This window comes from Phodopus roborovskii, unplaced genomic scaffold, assembly GCF_943737965.1.
Source record: "Phodopus roborovskii unplaced genomic scaffold, PHOROB, whole genome shotgun sequence".
In the NCBI taxonomy this organism is placed as follows: Eukaryota; Metazoa; Chordata; class Mammalia; order Rodentia; family Cricetidae; genus Phodopus; species Phodopus roborovskii.
In genome coordinates, this window is record NW_026126588.1 from 12,175,033 (window position 1) to 12,199,128 (window position 24,096).

The window sequence follows — 24,096 nt, forward strand, 5'->3', positions numbered from 1 at the left end:
GAGGGGTCTTTGTTTTGTTTGTTTCTGCAATGAATGAAGCTCTTCAGAGCTTATCCTTGCAAGCAATGAGACCCGCATGCAGCAATGTCAAACACCACCTAACCAGAGAAGCTTTTTTACTAAGGACTGTGTCAGGGTAACGTGCTTAGTTCGCACATGTTGTTACTACCTTAATTCTAATGTTATTCTTTTCTTTCTATACCCAGTCAGTGTAAAATCTGTATCAATAGTGTACTAATTTTTGCATCATTTGTAAAGCTTCATTCTCACTGCTTTTATTTTAATCAGGATTGCAAATGGAATAAAAATCACAGTAATCTCAAAAAAAAAAAAAAGAGTTCCACCTATTTAAAAAAGTTACTGTTTTATTTAAAAAAAAAATGAAGAGAAGGGCATATTCTGTGTCTTTTTCCTTCCCACTGTTTGAGGTTATAGCTGGCTTCCTCTCTGGAAGCATGGTGCCATCATGGAAACAGAGAGAAACCCTCATCAGAGATCAAATATCATGTCTCCCCGGCTGTAGACATAGGAGTTCTCCAGAGGGAAACAGATTTCCCTTGTTTGTCTAGTCCATGGGTGCTTCATCACAAATGCAAGGACAGATTAAAGCAGATCAAGGCATGCTTCTTCAATCTGTTGTACATCTGGACATGTGCATGGCTTTACGTGGCAGCACGCCATCCTTTGACTAAATGCCTGTCATATAGAGTCGCATGGCTTCTCCTGAGATGGACCTTTTGTTTGTTTCCTTTTGAAGATTCCCACATTATGATTCAAGTGTTAGAAGATATCTCTGAGTGTAAGGCATACAAACCTGTGAGCTCATATGTGTGCTTAGCTAACTCATTCAAGTAAGTTTCTCAGCTATTTTGTGGTTGCCTGTAGTACAGGTACATTGAATGGAAAGTTAATGTGGTAATGGTTTCATGAAGGTTTTTATTGTTACAAAGGATGTTCTGGGTCAACACATTCCCCCAAACATATTAGTGGGAACACTAGCTGTGTAGGCTACACCAAAGTGAGAATCTCTGATGCAGGCTTTGCATGCTGTCTTAGGACATTCTTAGAGTTTGGGTTGGTGGGAACTGGGAGCTGGTGGGCTATCATTATGTATGTCAGGCACAGAGTTGGGCAAGAAGTAGCTAGTAAGGGGGCTAAAGATAGCCTGGGTGCTGTTGTTACTACAGAAGGCAACATTGCACATAGGAAATAACTAGCCACTAGTGCCACAGAAAGTCACAAGAAATACAGAAGAGTTCTTTGAGTAGGTCTGGATCAGGGATCAGCAAATGTCTTCCAGGAAGGACTTGATATTAAGCTTTGGGAGACATACTGTCTTTGGTGTAGCTACTTAGTCATGTCCTTGTAGTGGCAGAGACGCTACAGACAATAAACAAGTAAATAATAACAGCTGTCTTTCAATAAAACTTTATTTACAAAAAGATGGTACAGGATAAAATTTGATCTTTGGCCTGTATTATGAATTTGGTGTAGTCAGTGGGAATCATTAGGATTTCATAATAAAGCTACACGAACAGAGAGAAGGTCAGGGGAGACGGCTCCAGGAACCATTGCTTAGGAAGGAGTCAGACCTGGTCCGTCACAAATTAGACTTGCAAATTTGTGAAGACTGTTTTGCCTCCCAGGCTGACAGTCTCCTCATTTTACTAATGATGGGATTGAACAGAGACTCTCTCGAGTTATTTTCAACTTAAAAGACTTTGGAAGTGCCAAAAATAAGAAGTCTAATTGGAAAACTTTCAAGGATCCTGGTGTGAAGTACGGGGAAAAAATGGAGAGATGGTGCCAGGGAGAACTGAACAGAAAAATAAGCAGAAGACAAATAGTGGCTGGCATGAGGAGTTAAGGGAAGTTATGAAATGCTTGTCAGGTTTTGATTGGGATGTAGGAAGAGGGTGCTGTGCAAAGTGCTGGGCATTGAGAGGGTGGTAAGTACTGAGAGAATGGTGGTTTTGTATCATTGAGAGAAACACGGAGGAGGTCATGATGGAGAAAACATTTCCTCATGTTGTCCCGCCCACATCTCCACCACTGTGTTGTGAAGTGTTATAGAGACAATAGGGCAAATAAATCAATATAGCTAACTGTGTGTTAACCTAATGCTATTTACGGACTCTGGGATTTCAATTTATGCAATGTGGATATATCACTAAACATTCTTTCCATCAGCCTTCAAAAGATATAAAAAGTATTCTTATCACGTGGGCTGTAGAAAAACATGACATTTAGTACTTGGGGCAGTGACTTGCTGGCTCCTGTGTGAGCAGGCGAGTCTGAAGCATTCACTGTCTTAGGGAATCTGGAGTGTGTGATGTTCTTTCTCCTACCTCATTTCTCTAGGAGCTAGGAGAAGGTTCATTTCTTTTCCTGGATAGAAAGGTTCTGCCACTTTGAGAACCAGCACAGAAAGCTGTCTGTCTGCACACAGTGTCTGCTCTTTGATCTCTGGTATTCAGGGTTAGAAATCCACTTGCTCACCTACATAAGCTCCATCTTCCAGCACAAATCTATCTGAGTAATGCTTTGCCTTCGGGACACTCAGTTTATCTGGTTCACAATTTGGACAGTAAGAGGAAAGCTACTTATCCTATTATAGTAGTTGTTTGTTTCTGTTTTGTACATTAGAACAGTGGTTCTCAATCTTCCTAATGATGCAACATTTTTATACAGTTCCAAATTATTTTTGTTGCTACTTCATAACTGTAACTTTGCTACTATTATGAACTTTAATGCAAATATCTGTATTTTCTGATGGTCTGAGGTGATCCCCTAAGGGTTGCTCCACCCTCAAAGGGGCTGTGACCCACTCGTAGAGAACCAGTACATTGCTCAAGGTTAGGAGTGTATGTTTTCCCAACATCTAAGATAGACTCAGGTGATTGATTGAAAATCTTTATAAGCCCTTTTATTTATGTAGTACTTTAATAACTTTAAAGGTGCTATAACATACATCCTTAAAAAGACATGAGGTTATATCCTAAAAATAATCCTGGGGGAAGCTGGCAGGAAATATTATGCATTATGCTTCGAATAGCCATTAATGGAAAATGCTTTGTCTCTTACACTCAACTATGTAGTTATAATCATTACCACATCTTACCTATACTTGGTATGTCTAATGTTTAGGGTATAAAGGCAAGTATTTCTATTGCTTTAGCTTCCAGCAACAAATGCATATAAAATATTTCAATTTTTCACAGGAGAGAATTGAAATCCAACATAATGGCTTACCCACTGCCACTCACCTAGTGGCTCTGATTCGAGTCCACTGGCTGCACTAGCCACAGACTTAATCTGAAAATCAGGAGTTCCCCCGCACAGCTGTGAGCCAGAATCATTTGTGGGAGTTTACGGAGAGTTCACGCTTCCAATCAAATCCCATGTGCCAGATTAATATAATTCCCTGTTGTCATTTCCCTCTCACGCCCTGGAGCTTTCCTTCTTTAGTGACTTGACCTGAGGTGAGAACCTGTACACCCTAGAAAAAGAAGTCCTCTGAAACTTGACACTCATCCAATTTAAAGTAGCCACAACTATCTGAAAAACAAAAGCAAAAGGAACATAAATCTTTATTTTCCTTACTGAATTTGGAAACTAAAAAGAGCACCCCATGTTCTTCCTTGGGGTTATCTGGTTTTCTCACTGTTATGCAGCAAAGGTGAGAGGGGTCACTGTGGCAAGGAATCAGAAGAAGACTCTGTAATGGCCAGCAGAAAGCTGGCCTCAGTCTGACAACCAGGGATGTGAGTGAACTTGAAAGCAGACTCTTCCTCAGGTGATACGAGATGGATGCAGGTTGCCGATGCTTGATTGCCTCCCATAAGAGTCCATGAGAAAAGAGTACAGACAAACTGCCTCTGGTTTTCTGACCCATTCAAACTACAAAATACTAAATTTTATTATTTGGAGCTATTGAATTTTGGAACTGAGTTGATACACAATAGTGGGTCACTGTGGTGACTGACCTGCCGAATCTTCATCCTAACATCTTTGAGAAACTGAAATATGTTTTTTCTTTAGAAAATGAAACAACTGTTCCAAACCAGGGAGCTGGTAAGCAACTCTGATGATTTTTTTTTTCTTGTATGATCCTCCACTTCTTTACTTTTGCAAATCATCCATCAATACTGAAAATGCAAAATGCGGCATATTTATAAGAACTGGTTAATAATGTGATTTACTCATATCTTCATATACTAACATGATCAGGGCTCATCAAGTACCAAATTTTGGTAAATTTTCCAGAGTGTTATTCATTTTGGTCTGTACTAGAATATATCAATTTCTTTAATTTTAATGTCATTGTGTACAGGTCAAGGTGAACAACTGGCTGTTTACATTGATTACAAAACAATAAAGGAAAGAACAGACATGTAGACAGCTTGCATGAGCTGGTAGAGCCTCCATAGATACATGTGTGTATGTGTGTGTGCACGCGTGCATGTGCACATGTGTAATCATGTGTATGTGTTTGTATGTGTGTGTGTACTTGTCTACGTGTTATGTCTATGGCCATAAAAATCTATAAGTTAATGAAGATTTCAGTGTAATTATCTGTATAAATTTCTTGTCTAATTTTATGCTGGAAGCAATAAAATGAGTTCCCTACTTTCATTAGAGGATTATAGTCTGGGGATGTTAAAATGGTGTTTGTCTAAAATGCTAATTATTCATTTTTCTCATAAATCTTTTTCTCACAAATCTAAGTCTGAATTTGCCCATTAGGTTTCCCATAGTTTCCTTTGTTATAATAACAAATAGCTTCTGGTGTGACAGGCTGCTTATGGAGGAGGAATAGCAAAAAAGATTTTAATTTTATTTTGATTTTTTTCTACTGAAAGACTTTAACTATAATGGTAAAGCACTTACATTTACTAAAAGGGCATTTGACAAATTATCATGCATTTATGTAACAAAATACCCTATAACCACTTAAACAATACTGTAGAATACTTTTCAGAATTAGTAGTGAGCTTTGCCTTATATGGATTTTTAATAAATGTAGCTGTTCATGGTTGGAAGCATCCATCCTGTGCTGTTCTTACCAGACCCATATGGTTTAACAGTCCTCCTTTGTGAACTAGATGTTTCCTGGGAGGTAACTGCTGTGGGTGAGTTATTAAGATAGCCTCGCAGAAAAACTCAAAAAGAATGATTGCTTTTCCCTGATGACACCTTGCTTAATAAGGCAATGTTTTTTTCCTTACCGAACTCATTGTTTTGTAGCTCAGGTAATGAGTGTGCTCGGGTGGAGACGGGTTCTGACATCAGTTATTTCAGGCTGTGAAGTGTGGGAAATCTTTCCCCGATAGCAAGTGAGCTGACAATGTAAATAAGGTTGACTTACAACTTCTGTTTTTATTTGCACAGATGTACTCTATACCAAAAAGGAATAAATCGACATGAAGCTTGGGCTATGTTCAGGATGTGCAACAAAGACATACATATGGAAAGCATAATAAGCCTCATGCTACCTCTCTTTAATGGGCCTTTTTCCTTTAGCTCTCACAAGAAATGTTAATATTCTTCTTTATAACTATTTATTAGTTGGTAAGGGCTTTGGGAAATTTAGAGACTTGAAAACATATACAGACATGAAAACAAAATTACCAATAATTTCACAACGTAGTGATAGCTATTATGCTATTTTTGACACTAAATCTGTGAGTATACGTACATATACATATATGTTGTTTATGTGTATACGTGTGTGTGTGTTGAGTGGCATAGTCTTCCAACTTGCAATGTTCTTTCCAAATTGAAATATTTGTAGCAGAAAGCAAGGGAAGCGGGTGAGTCTTTAATGAGTTTATAATGTAGTAAAGAGTTCCTGCAGAGGCAGACTCTACCAGCCAAATGGCAGAGTTGCCAGGACTCAACATGCACTTGGGGGTGGAGTTTCTGGTGATGCAGGTGCATTTGAGACATCCCAGCTCCTTGTGAGTAACCCCATACCCATTCCTCTGTGAATAACTCCCATCAAAAATACATTTCACCAATTCAGTACTGAGGCTATTGTTACTTTGGTTTGTCTAGGGATCTCTTTCTGGGTTGAGTAGATTTGTGTGTTGCCACGTAACAGTATATATATGTAAGTATATATGTATGTCTCTGTATGTGTCCATGTGTCTGTATGTGTATATGCATATCCCCAACTTTCCCATTTTCTGTATCAGGCAATTGACAGAATTTTCCTGTGTCTTGGTATCTTAATCTCTAAAATTGTGGCAACAATAACATTTTAATAACATTTCCATGAAAGCTTTTTAAGAATACTCACACACATAGGAGCCTGGAATACAAGAAATTAAAAAAAAAAAACTATTACTATGTATACATGGCTTGATTATAATTGAGACTGCTTTAGGTAGATTTTTTTTTAAAAAAAACTAGTATCATTTTTATGCTATTTTGTTAGGTGACTGCATTGCAATTTATTGAATATGTACATGGGTGTTGCCATTATAAATAGTGTTGAGACTCGATGTGATCTCAGCTCTCAGGGCAAGAGGGTCAAGAATTAGAGAACAGCCTGGGCCGCATAGCCAGTCTGTCTCTTAATTAATTGAGTCATTAATTAATTAACATCAATAAACCTCATTGGCTTTTTGTTTCAAACTCTATGATAGATCAGACTTTTTCTTTAAAGAAAGCTATGTGGGAGAAGTTCTTGGATCATGGAGCATTTACAACTTAAAGGCTTTTTTTTATAAAAGTGTTGTCAACTGGCTTATATATACCTTCATAGTATAAGATAGCTTTTCTGAACCCAAAGAATACCACCAGTCAATGAATCCTCCTATCAATCAATCAATAAATCAATCAAGTGATCACCTTCATCTCAGCTGAAAACCAAATGAAGAGCAAAGCCAGCATGCTGTGATGACTTCACAGGGGTGAACACATTCTAACTGTAGCGACTTGGGATGCTGGCTTTTAAAGTGCTTAGGTACGTTTAAATTCTTTTGTTTGGCCTTGTTGGTCATCCTTTGAAATCTTTATTTATGTGCCTTTGTGTATTTGTTTCCAGAGATCGACATGTAGGAAAAGAAATGGAAAGTATTTTTTGTTATGTACCTTTGACTAAGGACAGATACATCACCAAGGCACAGCAGCAAGCCTCTACTCTGTGAAACAGGAGAATTAAGGCAAAGGTTTTTTTTTCCTTAAGTAAAGGTTAACAGAAGTGATCACATCACTCCATGTCTTGGCTGTCCTAATATACAAAACAAAAGTGGAGGTTTTCTTTCATTGGTTTTGACACGAGGGTTCTCACAAATGCTAAACTTTTAAGACAAGTTTTAAACATGGATGTTATTGGGTTCAATGCTACTGACTACCATTTTCATGAGGAACTATTTTCATCTTTAGGATTTTTCCAAAATTGTATGTGAAAATATAGCAGAAAGCAAAGTTTTACATGATATGACTACATAGAAAATTCAAGGAAACCTGAAAATTTGAACTTATACATGAGATAGGCAAGTTGGCTGGCAGAAAAACATAGTTACAAAAAATCAGCAGTGTTGGGGACTGGAGAACTGGCTCACTGGGTTCCAGAGGACCAGGGAGCAGTTCCCAGCACCCATGTCTGATGACTCACAATTCCTCTTGACGGCAGACCCAGTGGATCTGGCATTCTCCTTTGTTCTGTGCAAGCAAATACTCCCACATATGTGACATAAACAGACACATGCATATGCAAATAAATAAAAATAAATCTTCAAATTTAATAACATTTCTAGACCTCAAGCCCAGAAGTAGGTGGCCAAAATAAAATAAACTTAATGTTTTATTAGGGGGACCAGTAGGAGTTTGGTTTTGGCTTTTTTGTTTTATTGGTTTTGATTTTCATTTTTGTCTTGTTTTTGTTTTTTGTTGGGATGGACAGATAGACAGACAGAGATTATAAAGTTGGGTAGATGGGGGGTTGGAAATGATCAAAATATATGACATATTTTATATTTTATTATTATTTTATATTAAAACTTTAAAACATCATTTGCTATAGCAAAAAGCAAAAATTCTATAGTATCTAAATGTTAACAAGTCATTTAGGGATTTTTGGAGGAAAAGTTAAATCTCTATTGAAGATGGTATGAATAAATAGTAGCAATACCATGAGGTTGGTAGGAAAATTCACCATAGCAAATATTTCTTGTTCTGCCCATATTTATTAGTGAACTCAATATTATTGTAACAAATCTAAAAGTACTTTTCTTGGAGCTAAATTTAGAGAGAATACTGGATGGCAAGGAGTAGCCACAACATCTTTAAGGAAAATAATGTAGATGAGATGTGGCATCATGCTTTTTACTCCAACAGGGTCCAATGCTTACAAGCTGTCATTGTTAAGTTCAGAACCATAAATAGGCTTACATTTATTTAAAATGTTAAGGAACAGTGTTAAGTTTCAGTGTATTAAGTGTTGACTTCAATATATGGTGGTGTGACTAAATCATTATATATATATAAATGGAAAGCAAAATAATAGTCCCATTTTGTACATTATTTACACAGAATTTCAGACATACTTTTTGAAAGCAAAGCATAATTCTAGCTTGGGTGAAATAATTAGAGAGGGGTGGTCTTTATGACACCAGGTATGGGTTCCCAAGCCAGATGAGGAACGGTAGAGTGTTGCCCATACCCTGGACCTCTCTCAGGGAGCACAGCAGGTGTGACTATGTTCCCTTCCCTTCCCAAGTCTGGCAAGGGCCTACTCAACTCCATAGAGACAAAGATAGTGATAAAGTCAGTCAAGCTTCTGTTCCCACCCCATCTCCCCACCCCACTTCCATATCCTGTTCTAGTAGAACAGAAAAAACAATGATAAAAGACAAAATTGCAGCTGAGAGTCACTAAAATAGATTAACTTGTATGATGGCAATCAGAAAAATGCAAGTAACATAGCAAGGAGATGCCAATGATAAAAATTCGACAGGACTGCTAGTATCGGGTGTTGCTGAAGATGCTAGGGAGAGCAGCCAAAGGGTGCAGTAAACACATGCATTTCAAACTGAAGCTGATTAGGCTGATGACCACACCTCACAGTTTGCACTGTGACCTTAGATATAGCAGAGGTTGTCTGGTACTTGGATAGTACAGGAATGAGGGTACCTAGGCAAGCAGTATTTGTAATGCCCAGACATTGGGCTTTGAGGTTGTCATTAAGAGTGTTACACTGCACACTGTGATACTTTCAGCGGTATTTTCACTGCGCAACAGTTTACAAGGAGAAATTAGACCTGTAGGTAACATTCATTACATCCCAAATGCAACACTGAGCAGAGAAAAACAGCCTCAAAATCTCCTTTAATTATATTATGTAATCTAGATAAAATTTAAAAATATACTAATACTCAATTTAAGCATGAGTTAATTTTATTGTAAAGGGCAAAATAGATAGATGATAGATAGACAGACAGATAAATAGATGATAGATAGAGGATAGATAGATAGATGATAGACAGATAGATGATAGACAGATAGATGATAGATAGATATTTAGACCTTTAATATTTGTCTCTGTGGTTTGAACTGTTAAAATAATAATGAAAAGCATTTTAACCCATAAGAAAGAGCCATGGCTGGATATTGCACACAGGCTAGAGCCTGGTACTTCCATTCTGTGTTGGGTATACAAGGGTGGATACACAAGTCAGGCCACAATCTCACATGGTACCTGCTTCATGGAGAGAAACGAGTTAGTCATTATGTGAGATCAGAGAAGAAGAAAGTTAAAATCTGGGTTTGTAGAGAGTGCTCACATTCCTCCTTCACTGTGCTTTTAACTTTCCTGTACATTTAATAAGGTTAATAGCTGACATGACTAAGAAGAAAGTGTGATGCAATATGTAGGCTTGATCATTTCACAGATTTGAAATAATAAAGAGCAGGCATTTTCTTCTTGAAATAAACAACAGAATTGTTTTACTAACAGTTTTTGGTGTCATTTATATAAATGTGTGCGTTTAGAATTAAATCTGCAAGCAGAATTCACTTGTAATGTTAGTTTGTTGTGGTGCTTCCAAATGTTTAGGAAGAGAAAGGGGGAAAGCCACTTAAGACAACAAGATATGAAAGATGTTTGAGGCTGAAACAGAAAATTATTGGAGGCAGAAAGATAAGAAAGGTATAATATCAGAAAGAAATCCTTCTAGTTATAGGTTATTTTTAGACATGAAGTCAAAATTAATGCTTATATAATTAATTTTGGGGAAAAGAACTTTGTTCAGATTTTGGTTTAATAGCTTCAACTTCAAAAATAATTTAATATATAAGAACTGTTTCCATAATTTCCAGCCCCTCCCCACACATCTCTTCATATGTCCCCCTTCTCTCTCAAATCCATGACCTCCTCTTTTTAGTTATTGTAACCTCTTTGTATGGATATATATGCATATGTATATAAATATATATGTACACACATGTGGATAATATATATCCAGTCTGCTGGGTCTATTTCATGTTGTATGTGTGTGTTTGTTTAGAACTGATTATTTCAGACTGGATAACCTATTAGGGACCTGATCCTTGTGGAATACTGATTCTCCCTCTCTTGATGATCATTAATTGTCTATGATTGCTTTCATTGTTTAATAATTTGTCAACTCGACATAAGCTAGAGTCACTATGGAAGAGAGAACTTCAACTGAGAAATGACTTATGCCAGATTGCCTATAGACAAGTGTGCAGGGTCATTTTCTTGATGAATGATTGGTGTGTGAGGGCATGTCTTAGGGTTTCTATTGTGGAGATGAAACACCATGACTAAAAAGCAAGTAGGAGAGGGAAGGTTTTATTTGACTTATACTTTCATGTCACTGTTCATCACCTGAATAAAATCAGGACAGGAACTCAAATAGGGCAGGAACCTGGAGGCAGGAGCTGATGCAGAGGCCATGGAGAGGTGTTGCTCAGTGGCTTGCACTCCATGGGAAGGCATTGCCCACAGTGGGCTGGGCCTTCCCCCCATCAATCACTAATTAAGAACATGCTTTACAGGTTCACCTACGACCAGATCTTACGGAGTTGTTTTCTTTGAAATTCTCTCCTCTCAGATGACTTTAAGTTGTGTCAAGTTGGTATCAAACTATCCAACACGGGGCCCATCTCACTGGGGGGCAGCGCCACTCCTGGGCTGTGGGCCTGGGTGACACAAACAAGGAAGCTGAGAGAAACCATGGGGAAAGGCAGTAATAATGATCCTCCATAGCCTCTGCTTCAGTTCCTACCTCTAGGTTTCCATGTTGAGTTTCTCCCCTGACTTCTCCTCATGAGGAACGGTGACTGGAACTTACAATATGTAAGCCAAATCAATCCTTTCTTCTCCAAGTTGATTTTGATCAGAATGTAGTAATAGAAAACAAATGAAGGCATTCTTCTTGTAGGGATGAGTGTCGTGTACTATTTCCCTTACCCATGTTGGCATATTCACTTGTTTCATTCATTGTGCAGCTCTGGTTTCGGTGACCCTATTGTTGAGATTTTGTGGGTGCAGTTCCCCTGTCACGTATTGAAGGTATTACCTCATAGCAGATGTTCTGGCCATGTGACTCATGATCTTTCCACCGAGTCTTAGTTGTAGGGGTGTACTGTAGATGTATCAACCAGGGTTGGGCATCCCCACAGTAACTCGCTCTCCGCACTGTGACCAGTTGTGTTTTTCTGTAATGATCTCTGTCTGCTTCAAAAATAATCTTCTTTGATGAGGGTAAGTGCCGCACTTATCTGTGGGTAAATATTTAGAATGGAGTTAGAAATTATACTGGTTTAGGAAAGTGACAGTAGTAGGTTCTCTTCTAGTGTCTATGGCCTCATAGGCAATGGGCAACTGGTTAGGTTTACAGTACCAAGCATGCATTTCCTCTGATTTAGTAGGTCTTAAGTACAATTAGATAGCTTCTGGTTGCCTTCAGGTATTTTTGCATGTGTCTTGCCAAGATGACCATTGTTATGACTCACTGACTTATAGCTGAAGAGGTCTACTGACTGCTTCTCTCCCTTGGAAGCTTGCTTATCACCTCCAGATTCTTTAAAGCTGATCCTCAAGGAGGAGGTTTCTAGGTCAGTTCCAGTTCTATTCCTGCCAGACCTGTGTCAGAAGGGTATAGTGTCATCATCAGTGGGTATTGCCTTAAGGTCAGGGAAGCAACCAAAGGCAACAACAATGGCCTGTATCATTTTGGGAATCTTTTCAACGCCCCTGACAGATCTCAGAAGGTTCCCATGCCAGGAGTTGTCAGTGTCACTTTTGTTAATCTATGGGGGAGCATTATCACCTGGAGTAGCAAAACTTCTTTCAGCATAAAATATATGCGTATTATATAAACATAAAATAATACTTCCCTCTCCTTTTTCAAACATCTACATTTTAAAATTCTTATGGAGGAGCAGACTATTTGAGGCACCTAGTGAAATTCATGATGGAACTTTATCTAATCAGTGAAGGATGTCTGTATTTAGGAAGACATTGGAATGCTTTCTGTTTCTGCTATTGGTTTTGGTGGTAAGAAAATCTAAGTAATAGAGAATAATGCATAAAAGAAAATCCAAGGCAATAGCCTCATTTCAAATGGATGGAATTCTGAGGATTTGTTATGCCTTTGTTGAAGGTCACAGAGCCTGCTTTCCTTATATGCAGTGTAATGCAAATGGGTATTAAAAATGAGTAGTCTTATTTAATTTTAATTTACTTTACATTTTATTGCAATATTTGCCATGGAAGTCATTCTAAAGGTGATTTTGAAAATATGACCAAACCAAAAATAGAGATCATTATTTTAAAAGCAAGCACACTTTCAAGGAGGTCAAAAGCTCTTTCAAAGAATTAATTAAAATTTGTGGCTCTCTAGAGAAGTAAATAAATATTATTTCTCTTGTGGAATGGTAATGTTCGCCAATAAAGTATTGTGTTGGTGTGACTATGAACCTTAGCTGAGAGTCAAATGGTGGACCATTATCTAGAATGTTTAGAAAACTCAGGATTCTCCATCATGTTCTCTAGTAAAACTACCGTATGCCTAGTTTTCTGAGTGTTGATAAGTGAAAAAACAATAAAAATTAAGTAAAGAAAGAAAAGACAAGTAAAGCAATGAAACAACAAATGGAATTTAGAGCTATGTTTTAAATTTAACTACTTACAGGTATGTGTGTGTGTGTGTCACTGTAAGAGTTCACAGAGACCAGAAGCCAGAAGTAGGCATCAAATCCCTGACAGGCCCTTGTGATCCAAGAAAGGCAACAAAATGAACTCAGGTCCTCTGCCAGAGCAGAGGACTAACTGATGAGCTTCCAAGGTAACTTTAATCTTTAAAATAAAACATGTACTTGAACTTGAGGGTTCTGCCTATGTTTGCTTCATTGTGCTATTGTATCCTTGATTTTTATTTCTTTAAAAATAGTTCAATGACTGTGAATGATTGCTAAGTATCTATAGACATTCCCAGTATACAGTATGGCACATAAAACATATTTAGTCTTGTGGATAAATTACGTTTGAGTTCATTTCCAAGGAAGAGAGCAATGTATCTACCAATGTGAATGAATTGCTCATTAAAAGCATGCATATGGTTATGTTCCTTACAAAATGAAAAACATTGCAATGAGGAAATTTAACAATATACATAAATACTTGGAAAATGGTCTTTTTGAGCATTTTAAAGTGTAAGTCACCATATTTCATGGCAAGAACGTAATTTTTCAGATATATAGTCTATATCATTTGGCTATATTGCAATTCAGAACGATATATAATTAATCTACAAAGTGTTCAATATAGAACAAGGCATATACGTCAATGACACATTTCAGTGTTGATGGGGGATTTCACATGTGTCTAATAAATGATACTTAACCTAAATTTCATGGACTAGATGAATTGATTATTAATAATATAAATATGAAATCATTGTGGTTTGTTTATGGACTTTACAAAGGAATTCACTTTTTTTTTTTTTTTTTACTAAAAATGCATTACTCTTGCTCCAACTAATTTATAAATGAACTACAAGATCCAAGGAGTATGTCCAAAGAAAATAACCATTTGGGGGTATAATTTAACACATTTTTCTCAGAAATCAATTTAACGGAACATTGCTGGCTTACATTTTTCTTCTCCTGAGAATATTAAAGAGAAAGAAAAGCTACTGTTGTAGCAATAAGTTTAATTAAGATAAAACAGCATGAATTCAATGGTTGGACTTGGGAGTTGGCAACATCCAGGTCTTCCTCTCTCCTGCCAAAGTCATCATCCCCCAAGTACTCTTTTCAGCTACTCTGAACTGGGGGGGGGGGTTCCATCAGGCTTCCTTGGGGAAAGTTTAATTTCCTCTTATTTTTTAATGGAATTTTCCCATTTACTCAAGGTAATTTACTTCTAAACCCTTTGGGAACTGTGTAAAGTGCTGTGGTTTCCACCTCAACCACATGCTGAAGTTGCTCGTCACTGAAAGATGATAACTGTATATGATTTTCACAGTATTGGAGGAACTGTTCACTTCTGACCTGGTCTCCATTTTCTTCAAATGCACACATGTAGTGGAATGATTATGACAGTGTAGCAAATTAACACATCCTTCATCTCATCTTCTGTATAAGGCAGGAACATGTTAAAGCTATTTTCTTAAGTGCTCTGCAAATGCCTGATTTGGTATGTAGTCTTCCTTAGGTGGTTTATTTAATGTCTTCCACTCTTAACCTTTAGGAACTGGCAGAAACCAATTCATGGTAAGTGAGAAACTGATCTTGAGACAAACCAGGTCCCTTTCCTGTGACTCTTTGACAGTAGTATTTGCTAGTTGGGTCTCGTGGTTTCTCTTTACTAGAGCATATCTTTGAACTGAGAAGCAGATTCCAAATATCCAAACTCATCAACTGAACATAGGCTTGACAACCAGAACATAGAAATGTCAACCAGCATGTGGCTAATTTGGGGGCTGTTGATCCATATAGACTATTCAAGCTGTATGCTATGGCTAGTTGACACAGATATGACCATCTTTACCAATAGTGTGAGCCAGAATTCACACATGCAAATTCTAACACATGTATAATTCATTATTTTGGAATGTCATGTATGAGACTATTCACCCATGAATCTTGATAGATAGATAGCCTTGCTGTGGGAACAAATAATTCTTATGAATATATATTTTATGTTTATTTTCTGATGGTGGCTGTAATTCTGCCTCATATATCTACCCGCTTTATCTAGGACTCAGGATAAGGGAGTAGTTGAGATTTACAATGACTTAGCAGCAAAGGATAAAAAGCAAGAGAAATGCAAGAAAGACAGACACTTCTTTTTTCAGTCCCTAAAATTTTGTTTTCTTTTTGTGTCTTCATGTGGTTTTATTAACAATAAATTGGTAGTTTTCTTTCCTCTTGATTTTATGGACTAGTTTAAGAAATATTGGAGTCTGACACTGTTTAAAGCTCATCTCTAACTCAAAGTTTTGTTACTTAGAATCTGATCTGATGCCTAGAACCTTCAAAAGTGCATGGGAGCTCAGAAAAAAAAAATAACATGTAAGGCCGCAACTGAGACCTTTCAAACACAAATCTTTATTTTAACAGGACATTAAGTTATTTTTAAGTACATGAAAGTTTGAGCAACAATGACATGCAGCACATTCTCTTGATGTGACAAAAGGTGGGTCAGGAAAATATCCACCCACAGGAAGATACAACCAGTCACATGGAAATGGGTAAAGACAAAAGACGCTTAGGAAAGAAGCAAGAAATAGACCCAATAATGCTACTTGTAACCCAAAAGCTTCTGTTCATGCCATAAGAGTAATTATTTAAATTGTTAGACTTATCTACTAATCTAGTTTTACTGAACCTTTTCACCTTTATCTTCTTCAGTGAGGAAACATCTACTCTCTACTGCACATAACTCCAGTTCAGTGAGGTAGAGTCTACACTCTCAACCCTGTTCAGTGAGGCAAAGGTACAGTCTACACTCTTCTTAACTCCAAGGTTGAGGCAAACACACCACCTGTGCTCTTTGCCACCCTGAGCACCATTATTATTCTAGTTAGACATTCTCTTCAGCATCTCCTTAGGGTTGTTTACTCCAGATAGCTTAAACGTTATTCACTCATAGCTCCTTTTACCCAAGAAATTTTTACATGACCCCAGATACACAAAACAGGTACATACATCAAGCATATACCAATTACAAATCACACATAAGATTATTTTAAGTCATTATTTTGATATTAGTGTGACTTGCCAATTTTTTAGGAACAAAAGCAAACTTACATATAAATGTGATGTGTGCATTTATTCTTACAAAAAGATTTAAATCTTGAAAATACTCTCCAGTCTACAGAGTGCATAGTATCTTCAGGGTTTCATTTTCTAGCCCAGTGCTTTGTTTCTGGTTATAGTTTTCCCAAGTTCCCACAAACCTTTCAAGGTGTGCAGCATCAGACCAAACTCGAGTAAGAAGGATTTATGTTAGAAGTAAACCTTAAGAAGAGTCTGACTCCAGTTTCTTAAATTATTTCATAAAATCTAAAGGGAAGAATGCAACCAATTTACTTTTAATGAAGCCCAATAAGGATACAATAAGAAAATTAATTTACCAGCTCAAAAAATTGATCAGTATTTTGTTTTATAACCATCACTTCTCAGAATGTCACATAAATAAACACTAAAAAATGGCAAACGTTATGTTCAGGGCTATTTAAGTTGTTGCTGGACAGGCTTACTAATTCCAAGTCAAAAGTAAGTCACCATTTTCAAATATAAAACTCAAGTCAGCAATTAAAATGGCAATTTTTAAAGTGATGCATTCAATTTGATATTTACACATTAAAGAATGGCAATAGGAAAATATTGAAAGTTTGTTTCTATAATTAAACCATTACATTTCTATAAAAACAGAAAGCTTTGTATAGACACACAGTAGTAGTCTGAAATCTGGTAGAAAGGTTGTTGGCTTGACATAATGCAACATGCACATGGATGTTCAATAAAAAGGCAATTCATTATCACTGTACATTGTACAACTATCACACAGGTGGGTATCTTGCTTGGCAGGTTGGTATTGTAGTTTATAGTGTTCGACATAGCTGAGTCAGTTCATAAATACCCTCCCCACCATACCTTGCTTACTACTGTCTGTCATCATAAAAGTCAGCCAAGAGGGAGAAATCTTCCAGCTCATGAGCAGCTTTACTACAGATTTTTTTTTTTATGGGTCTGTCATAGACTTCCCATCCTGAGTCCAAGCAATTATTATTTGAAGTTGATACTGGGAATTTATACTAATTCTTACAGCTAAAATGCTGCAAGGTTAAGTTTTACATTCTTTTAGAAACTGAAGATTTTTTAAGTTCTTGATTCCATTGTGCTATAAATTCATGTGTTATGCTTTATACAATGAAATCCATCCTTTGCCAAAAACTCATTGTTCTAATACCATACTTTAAGAAAAGAACATACTTTTATTTTTATTATATTCTAATATTATTATTTATTTGGATCAATGATAGATAGATAGATAGATATAGATAGATAGATAGATAAATAGATAGATATCATAGTTATTATAGTCATCTTGACAGGATCTAGAATTACCTAGGAGACAAGACTCTGGGAAGACTTATAAGAGATTACCAACATTGGGTTAGCTGGGGAGATACACTCTGACCATGGGCAGCATCATTCCATGGGTTGTGGTCCTGGACTGAATATAAAGAAGAAAGGGAGCTGAGTGTGAGTACTCAGGATTTTCTGTTTCTGGGCTAGATACAATGTGACCAGCCACCTCCTGTTTCCGTTGCCATACCATCCTAGCCATGATAACCGTGTCACCTGGAACTGTGCATCAGAATAAACCTTCCCTTTCTTACTTTTCTTCTGGTTGGTGATTTTGTTGCAGTAACAAAATATGTGGGAGAGTTACTTTAAGAAATTGGCTTATATGATGATGATAGTGAGTTTAAAATGTATTGGAAAGGATACCAGTCTGGAGACCCAGAGAGGAGGTCATGATTCATCCACATAAAAAGGGTGACTGTCATAATAATTCATTCTTGTTAAAAAAATGCAATCTTCTTTTCACTAAAATCTTCAACTCATTAGCTTAAAGCACAATGTGAAGGTCAATCTGCCCCATTTAAATAAACTGATTGGAAAATTAGTCTCATAGTAAAAATAAATCCCTAATAGAAACCTCTAGAATAATATTAGACTGAGAATACTGGAAAGTAGACATAAAAATGACCACTTAATTTATTTTTATATACCTCAGAAGGAAGGAGATATATACCCTGAGGTCTTAGTGCTATTTAGAACTCTGAGTCCTGAGGATCACTTTCTATGATACTTCCACAGTTTTGATGAGTACCCAAGAGAGGTTGATAAAGCTCATGAAGTCTGCATCCTGATCCATTTTTACTTATTCAGATATAAGGTACAAAGTCATTATCTGAAAGAACCAAAAATGTGATACATAGATCTGAAAGGAGATGAGGTGGATGAATGAAGACATGGGGTTTAGAAGTCTTGGCACAGAATTGAACATTTTGACAATCTGAACTCTCATGTTATTTCCAGAAAACATGGGGAGCTTTTACAGTGGCTTTTTAAATATACGTGGTATGTAATTAAGGTGTCATTAATGACAATATTGTCTCTGAGATGGTGTGGCATAATGTGAAATCTTTTGTCAATGTTGTTTTTGAGAGGTTGAGGCATCCATGTGAAAAGTTTAACAAAGTAGGCATGAATATCTATAAGAATAGACTTCAAAGGAAAAGTTACAATTACCAGAAAGCAGCACTTTTAAATGCATAAATTATGGATATGCGTGGTCAAGAGAGTTCTATGAACTGCCAGGGAACTCTTCGCTCCTGTTAACACCAGGGAAAACTGACTTGAATGATTAAGTAAATAATCTCTGTAGTCTCCAATAAAATAATGTCTGAATATCTGCCCCCCTTTAATATAAGTTTCAACTGATCCTATCTATCTTAGTGTTCTATCACTATGAAGAGACACCATGACCACAGTAGCTTTTGTAAAAGAAATCATTCAACTAGGGCTGGTTTATAGTTTCAGGTATTAATCATCATGGCAGCAGGGAGCAAGGAGGTACGCAGGCAGACATGATACTGGGAAAGTAGCTGAAAGTTCTATATCTAGGTCTGCAGGCAGCAGGAAGAGAGAGACATTGGGACTGACTTGTGCTTGAAATCCCAAAGCCCACCCCTCTGTGACACACTTCCTCCAACAAGGCCACACGCCTTAATCCCTCTCAAGTAATACCACTCCCTAATAACCAAACATTCAAATCTATGAGCCTATGGGTGACACTCTCATTCCAACTACCACACTATCTGAAAACAGATTTTACTTTTCAAAGTAGTTTTAGAGTTAGCTTTTAGAGTAGTTTATGTGGTAAAAATGGGCATAACATACAGAGGGTTCCCTTGATGATGCTACACCCATGTATGTGAAATTGTCATTCTCTAAGGAGTGCTTGAGTGGCAGTGAGGGCCCTAAGAAACTGGTATCACCCACGTCTTTTCTCTGCTAGGTTAAGTTTTCTGTTGATCCTAAACTGTTCACATTTATCTTCTTGGGTCTTTAAGGTGCATTAGAGTTACTGGGAAAAGAAGCCACCTTTGACTTCATTGCTGCTGGTTTCAGGATGATAGTAGGTGCTAAGGCACTAATGCAGCAATGGGGTCACTTTGCTTCTCCCCAAACAATGGCCAAAGATGTTCTAATTATCCCACCCCAAGAGTTTACAGCCACCACAACTCCATCCTTCCTTCCATGGCAATGAGAATTTCCATTATAATATGCCTTAATTTTGATTTAGGGATTGGCTATTTTCTCCTGAGCATCCATTTATTCTTTTACTTCTTGCCATTGCCAATGTCTGCCATGATTCTTCAGTGCTGTGTTTTCTGTTCTCCCTTCCCCTAGTCAGTAAGGGCTGGTTTTGTTTATTTGTTTGCTTTAGGGTGCACATGCCTATTGACAGCATGATCAATGCAGTCAGCAGCAGCAGGTGAGGCATTCATCTGTAGTACCATTCTCCTCTTTGGCAGGATCTCTTGTTTCTGGACTGTGAGATCACTGAGGATATGGTCATTGTTACTAATTACTGTCATGATTAGCACAAATTTGGCATGATGCTGCTTACTGGGTATTCTATGCAGACACCAAAAAGCACTCAAAATATGTTATTTTATTTAACTTGGGTCAACCCTGATTTGCAGGTATTATATTCATTTTTATGAAGCAGTTGATAAAAGAAATTTAGTAAAAAGCCAGTTGCTTGAGCAACATTACAAGAAAATCTTCAATAGGAACAAACGTGCAACCTCCTTTTTATATCATTTTTATGTTGACTAGACAGTGACTTTCATCCCTTGTCATATGTTATTTTAAAAGGGACTATATTGGCCCATGCCATGAAAGGAACATAACTTTCTTTGGTTGACATTCACTCTTTCAATGAACTCCTGGTGACCACCCCCAATGTCATATTTCAGAACTCTACAGTGAAAGAGTGGGCTCTGTATCAAATCATTCTCTGTTCAACAGCCAAAACCCATGTTCTTTCTAATGTAGGGGGATGTCTACATTCAGAGAGAAATTTTAGAGAGCCCATGTTGCTTTAAAATGGTTACAATAGAGTTGGTTTTAGGTTTCTGTTCTCCCTTCTACGGGGTTTAGTCTCCACAGCTGCCATGGGGTTTGAGTTGTCTCTTTTGTACACATGTTAGTGTGCAGATTCTCAGGTTGAATTACCCTATCTCATCACTGCATCATTTTCAAATTTTGGCAGTCTTATCACTACCTGTCAGTCTTAGTTTGTTCCTGTGGAAAGTGAGAATTATAATAGAATTTACCCCATAGTAAGTAAATGCTTAAACTTAATTAAATTCAGCATATAGGTAAGAGGATGTGCCCCAGAGCTCAGCCAGTTTAGTCAGCAATATAGACAGATCTGTCTGAGCCTGGTTTACACATCTATGGAAATGGTTTATTAAGTATTCATATAACTGAAGAGAAGAGGAAGTGACTATTTAAGACAGGCAAATTACATAAAACACTAGTCTAATCAGAGCATGTACTGCTATTATTATTCTTGCCACTATCCCCCCCCATCCACCTCCCAGGATGGCCTCTCCTGTAGGCATGTAGAATATATACTTTATTTTAGCAAATAGAAATGTAGATCTCAGCTGTGACAGGGGAACAAGACAGTGGCTCCAAAGGGGAAACTTTGGGGCCAGGCCCAGCTGAGGCTCCAGCCACCACTGCTGCTGCTGTCCATGGTGCTGACCGGAGGCTCAGGGACTGCAGTGGCCGAAGTGTTTGACTTGGTCCTGGGGGACACTGTGTGCTGTCACTGGGCCTGTCAGCTGACCTACCCTTTGCCCACCTACCCAAAGGAAGAGAAGTTATGTGCATGTCAGAGAGGTTGCAGGCTGTTTTCAATTTGCCAGTTTGTGGATGATGGAATTGATTTAAATCGGACCAAACTAGAATGTGAATCTGCATGCACAGAAGCATATTCCCAACCTGATGAGCAATATGCTCGCCATCTTGGCTGCCAGGATCGGTTGCCATTTGCTGAACTGAGACAAGAACAACTCATGTCCCTGATGCCAAGAATGCATCTCCTTTTCCCCCTAACTCTGGTGAGGTCGTTCTGGAGTGACATGATGGATTCTGCAGAGAGCTTCATAACCTTGTCATGGACTGTTTATCTTCAAGCTGATGATGGAAAAATAGTTATATTCCAGTCAGTATGCATCACAGTTGGAGCAGGAGCCTACAAACTTGAGAGAACCATCTTTAAGCAAAATGTCCTATCTGCAAATGAGAAATTCACAAGCACACAGGAACTACCTTTGAAGATGAAGAAAGTGGTCACTTTTAAAGATGCCTATCTCTTAACTGTGGGTGGATTTTAACCACGACTCTTGTCCTCTCGGTGATGGTCTTGCTCTGGATCTGTTGTGTAGCTGTTGCTACAGCTGTGGAGCAGTATGTTCCCCCTGAGAAGCTGAACATCTATGGTGACTTGGAATTTATGAATGAACAAAAGCTGAGCAGATACCCAGCTTCCGCTCTTGTGGTTGTCAGGTCTCAAACTGAAGATCATGAGGAAGCAGGGCCTCTGCTCACCAAGTTGAATCTCGCTCATTCAGAAATCTGAGGTTTTTTTTTTTTTTTTTTTTTTTTTTATAAAGAAGCGTCATTGACACATAAACTTCCATTCCTCATAGAGCTTTTTAGAAAGGTTTCATTGGATATAGGCCTTATGAAATCACCATGAAATGCAAATGAAGTTACCCAATTCTGAAGACTTTATTTGCTGTGACTTTACCTGTATTTTTTTAGTCATTTAAGACACAAACATTGGGTTGTATTTTTATCTTACTAATATCAGTAGCTATTTTGTTAGTTGCATTGGTTTTGGTTTTCTCCTATTTTAGCCAAATTCTTTGAGCTGATCATTGCCTCCCCCACCTTCTGCTGTGATGGTGCAGTCATCTTACTTCATAAACTGAATGCTTAGGATGCAGTGCCTCTACCTAGAAATGGCCTCCAAATGTGTACTCCGAAAATAGTAGAAAATGTTATTTAATGACACTACATTTTCAGTTGTATTGAAATCATTAAACTTTATTTGAATAATAAAGAAAAAGAAATGTATATCTCAACTATTACTTGCACATTTCCCCCTTTTTGTAAGTCTCTCGATAAGGGTTCAAATTAATATCGACATCTATAAAAACTTCCCTACCTGTTTCTCCATTTGCAAATGATTTGCGTACGTTTGATTGTAGGGCTTATATGCTATGTAAATATGATGCTCAGGAAGATCAAAAACTTATTCTCATTCATCCCCTCAATACACATATTGAGAGCCAGCTGTATGCCACTATTGCCTTAGGGGATGGAGCTATCTTAGCAAACAACTCCTGGGGGTTGTACATTTAACTCTGTCAGTTGGGGGTTGAGAAATGTGCTGGAAAGATATGACAGTGACATGATAAAAATGGAAAACGAGTTGGCATTGAGTTGGTAAGCTACATCATTGGGAGGTCGAGATGTTAATTATTTTAGATGGAGTCCTTGGGTGTTCTTCCTTCAGTCATATTCCCATGAGAAACCCAGGTTGTTGCTTTTCTGTGTCATTACTGCAATCTGCCCTTGGTCCTACCCATCTCTTTGTTCACCCGTCACGCCTGTGGCATCTATTGGAACTTTTCCTGTATCTTGGATGTTTGTTTAAATTGTGTCTCTCCTTTAATATTTATCTCATATCTTCATGGAGAAAAAGAAGTCTAACCATTCTTAAGATTGATAATTATTGACTAAAGGAAATCTGTTAAAGATAAGGAAGCCCGTGCTAAGTAAATCTACTGTTTATGATAATCATCTGCATAGTTCAAGAAGGCTAATTATCCCCAAGGTGCCAAATAATAGACATCACTACCTGTAGATCGTTTATATTCTCTGAGCACTGTTTTTGCAGGAATGAATGTGAAGAAGAGCAATTGCAAAGTACCGAGAGCTCCATCCAAAGAAGATACACAAGCTGTTGGTGAGTCAGGGATTAAAGATGGTTTTCCTGCTGCTTGCAGTCCTAAGAAGACAGGATCAGTGGGAAAGCCTGCAGAGAGATGCTCTGTTTTTCTCTCACAGAATTTTGGGGTAGACGTGCTCCAAGACTATGGTTTTATCGTATTCAGATGTCTTGTACCAACCTCTGATTTTATCCTGTTCTTTACTGCATCCATCAGCTCTTGTATCTCTAGTTCTTTTTCATGTATTTTTACTTTGGGTCTATGGCATCATATATTCAAAGACCCATTTAGCATGTTGTGGGCAAGTTTACAACACTGACGGCCACCCCTGTTGATGGTTAATGAAAAAAGCAAAGAGACTGGGCCAGCTGCAACTTCTAACTCAGATCTAGTCATCCCCGAACTTCATTCTGACATATAGAACAAGGCCTTTCTTTCTTTTTTTTTTTTTTCCTGACCTGTTTCTATTCCTTGCAAGCTTACATAGCACCTATGAAAG

The 24,096-nt window shown here is 37.6% G+C and overlaps 1 pseudogene; it reads left to right on the plus strand.

Annotated features, from left to right (window-relative positions):
* Positions 1-19,110: 19,110 nt before the first annotated feature.
* Positions 19,111-22,219, plus strand: LOC127236586 (transmembrane protein 59-like; annotated as a pseudogene).
* Positions 22,220-24,096: the final 1,877 nt, after the last annotated feature.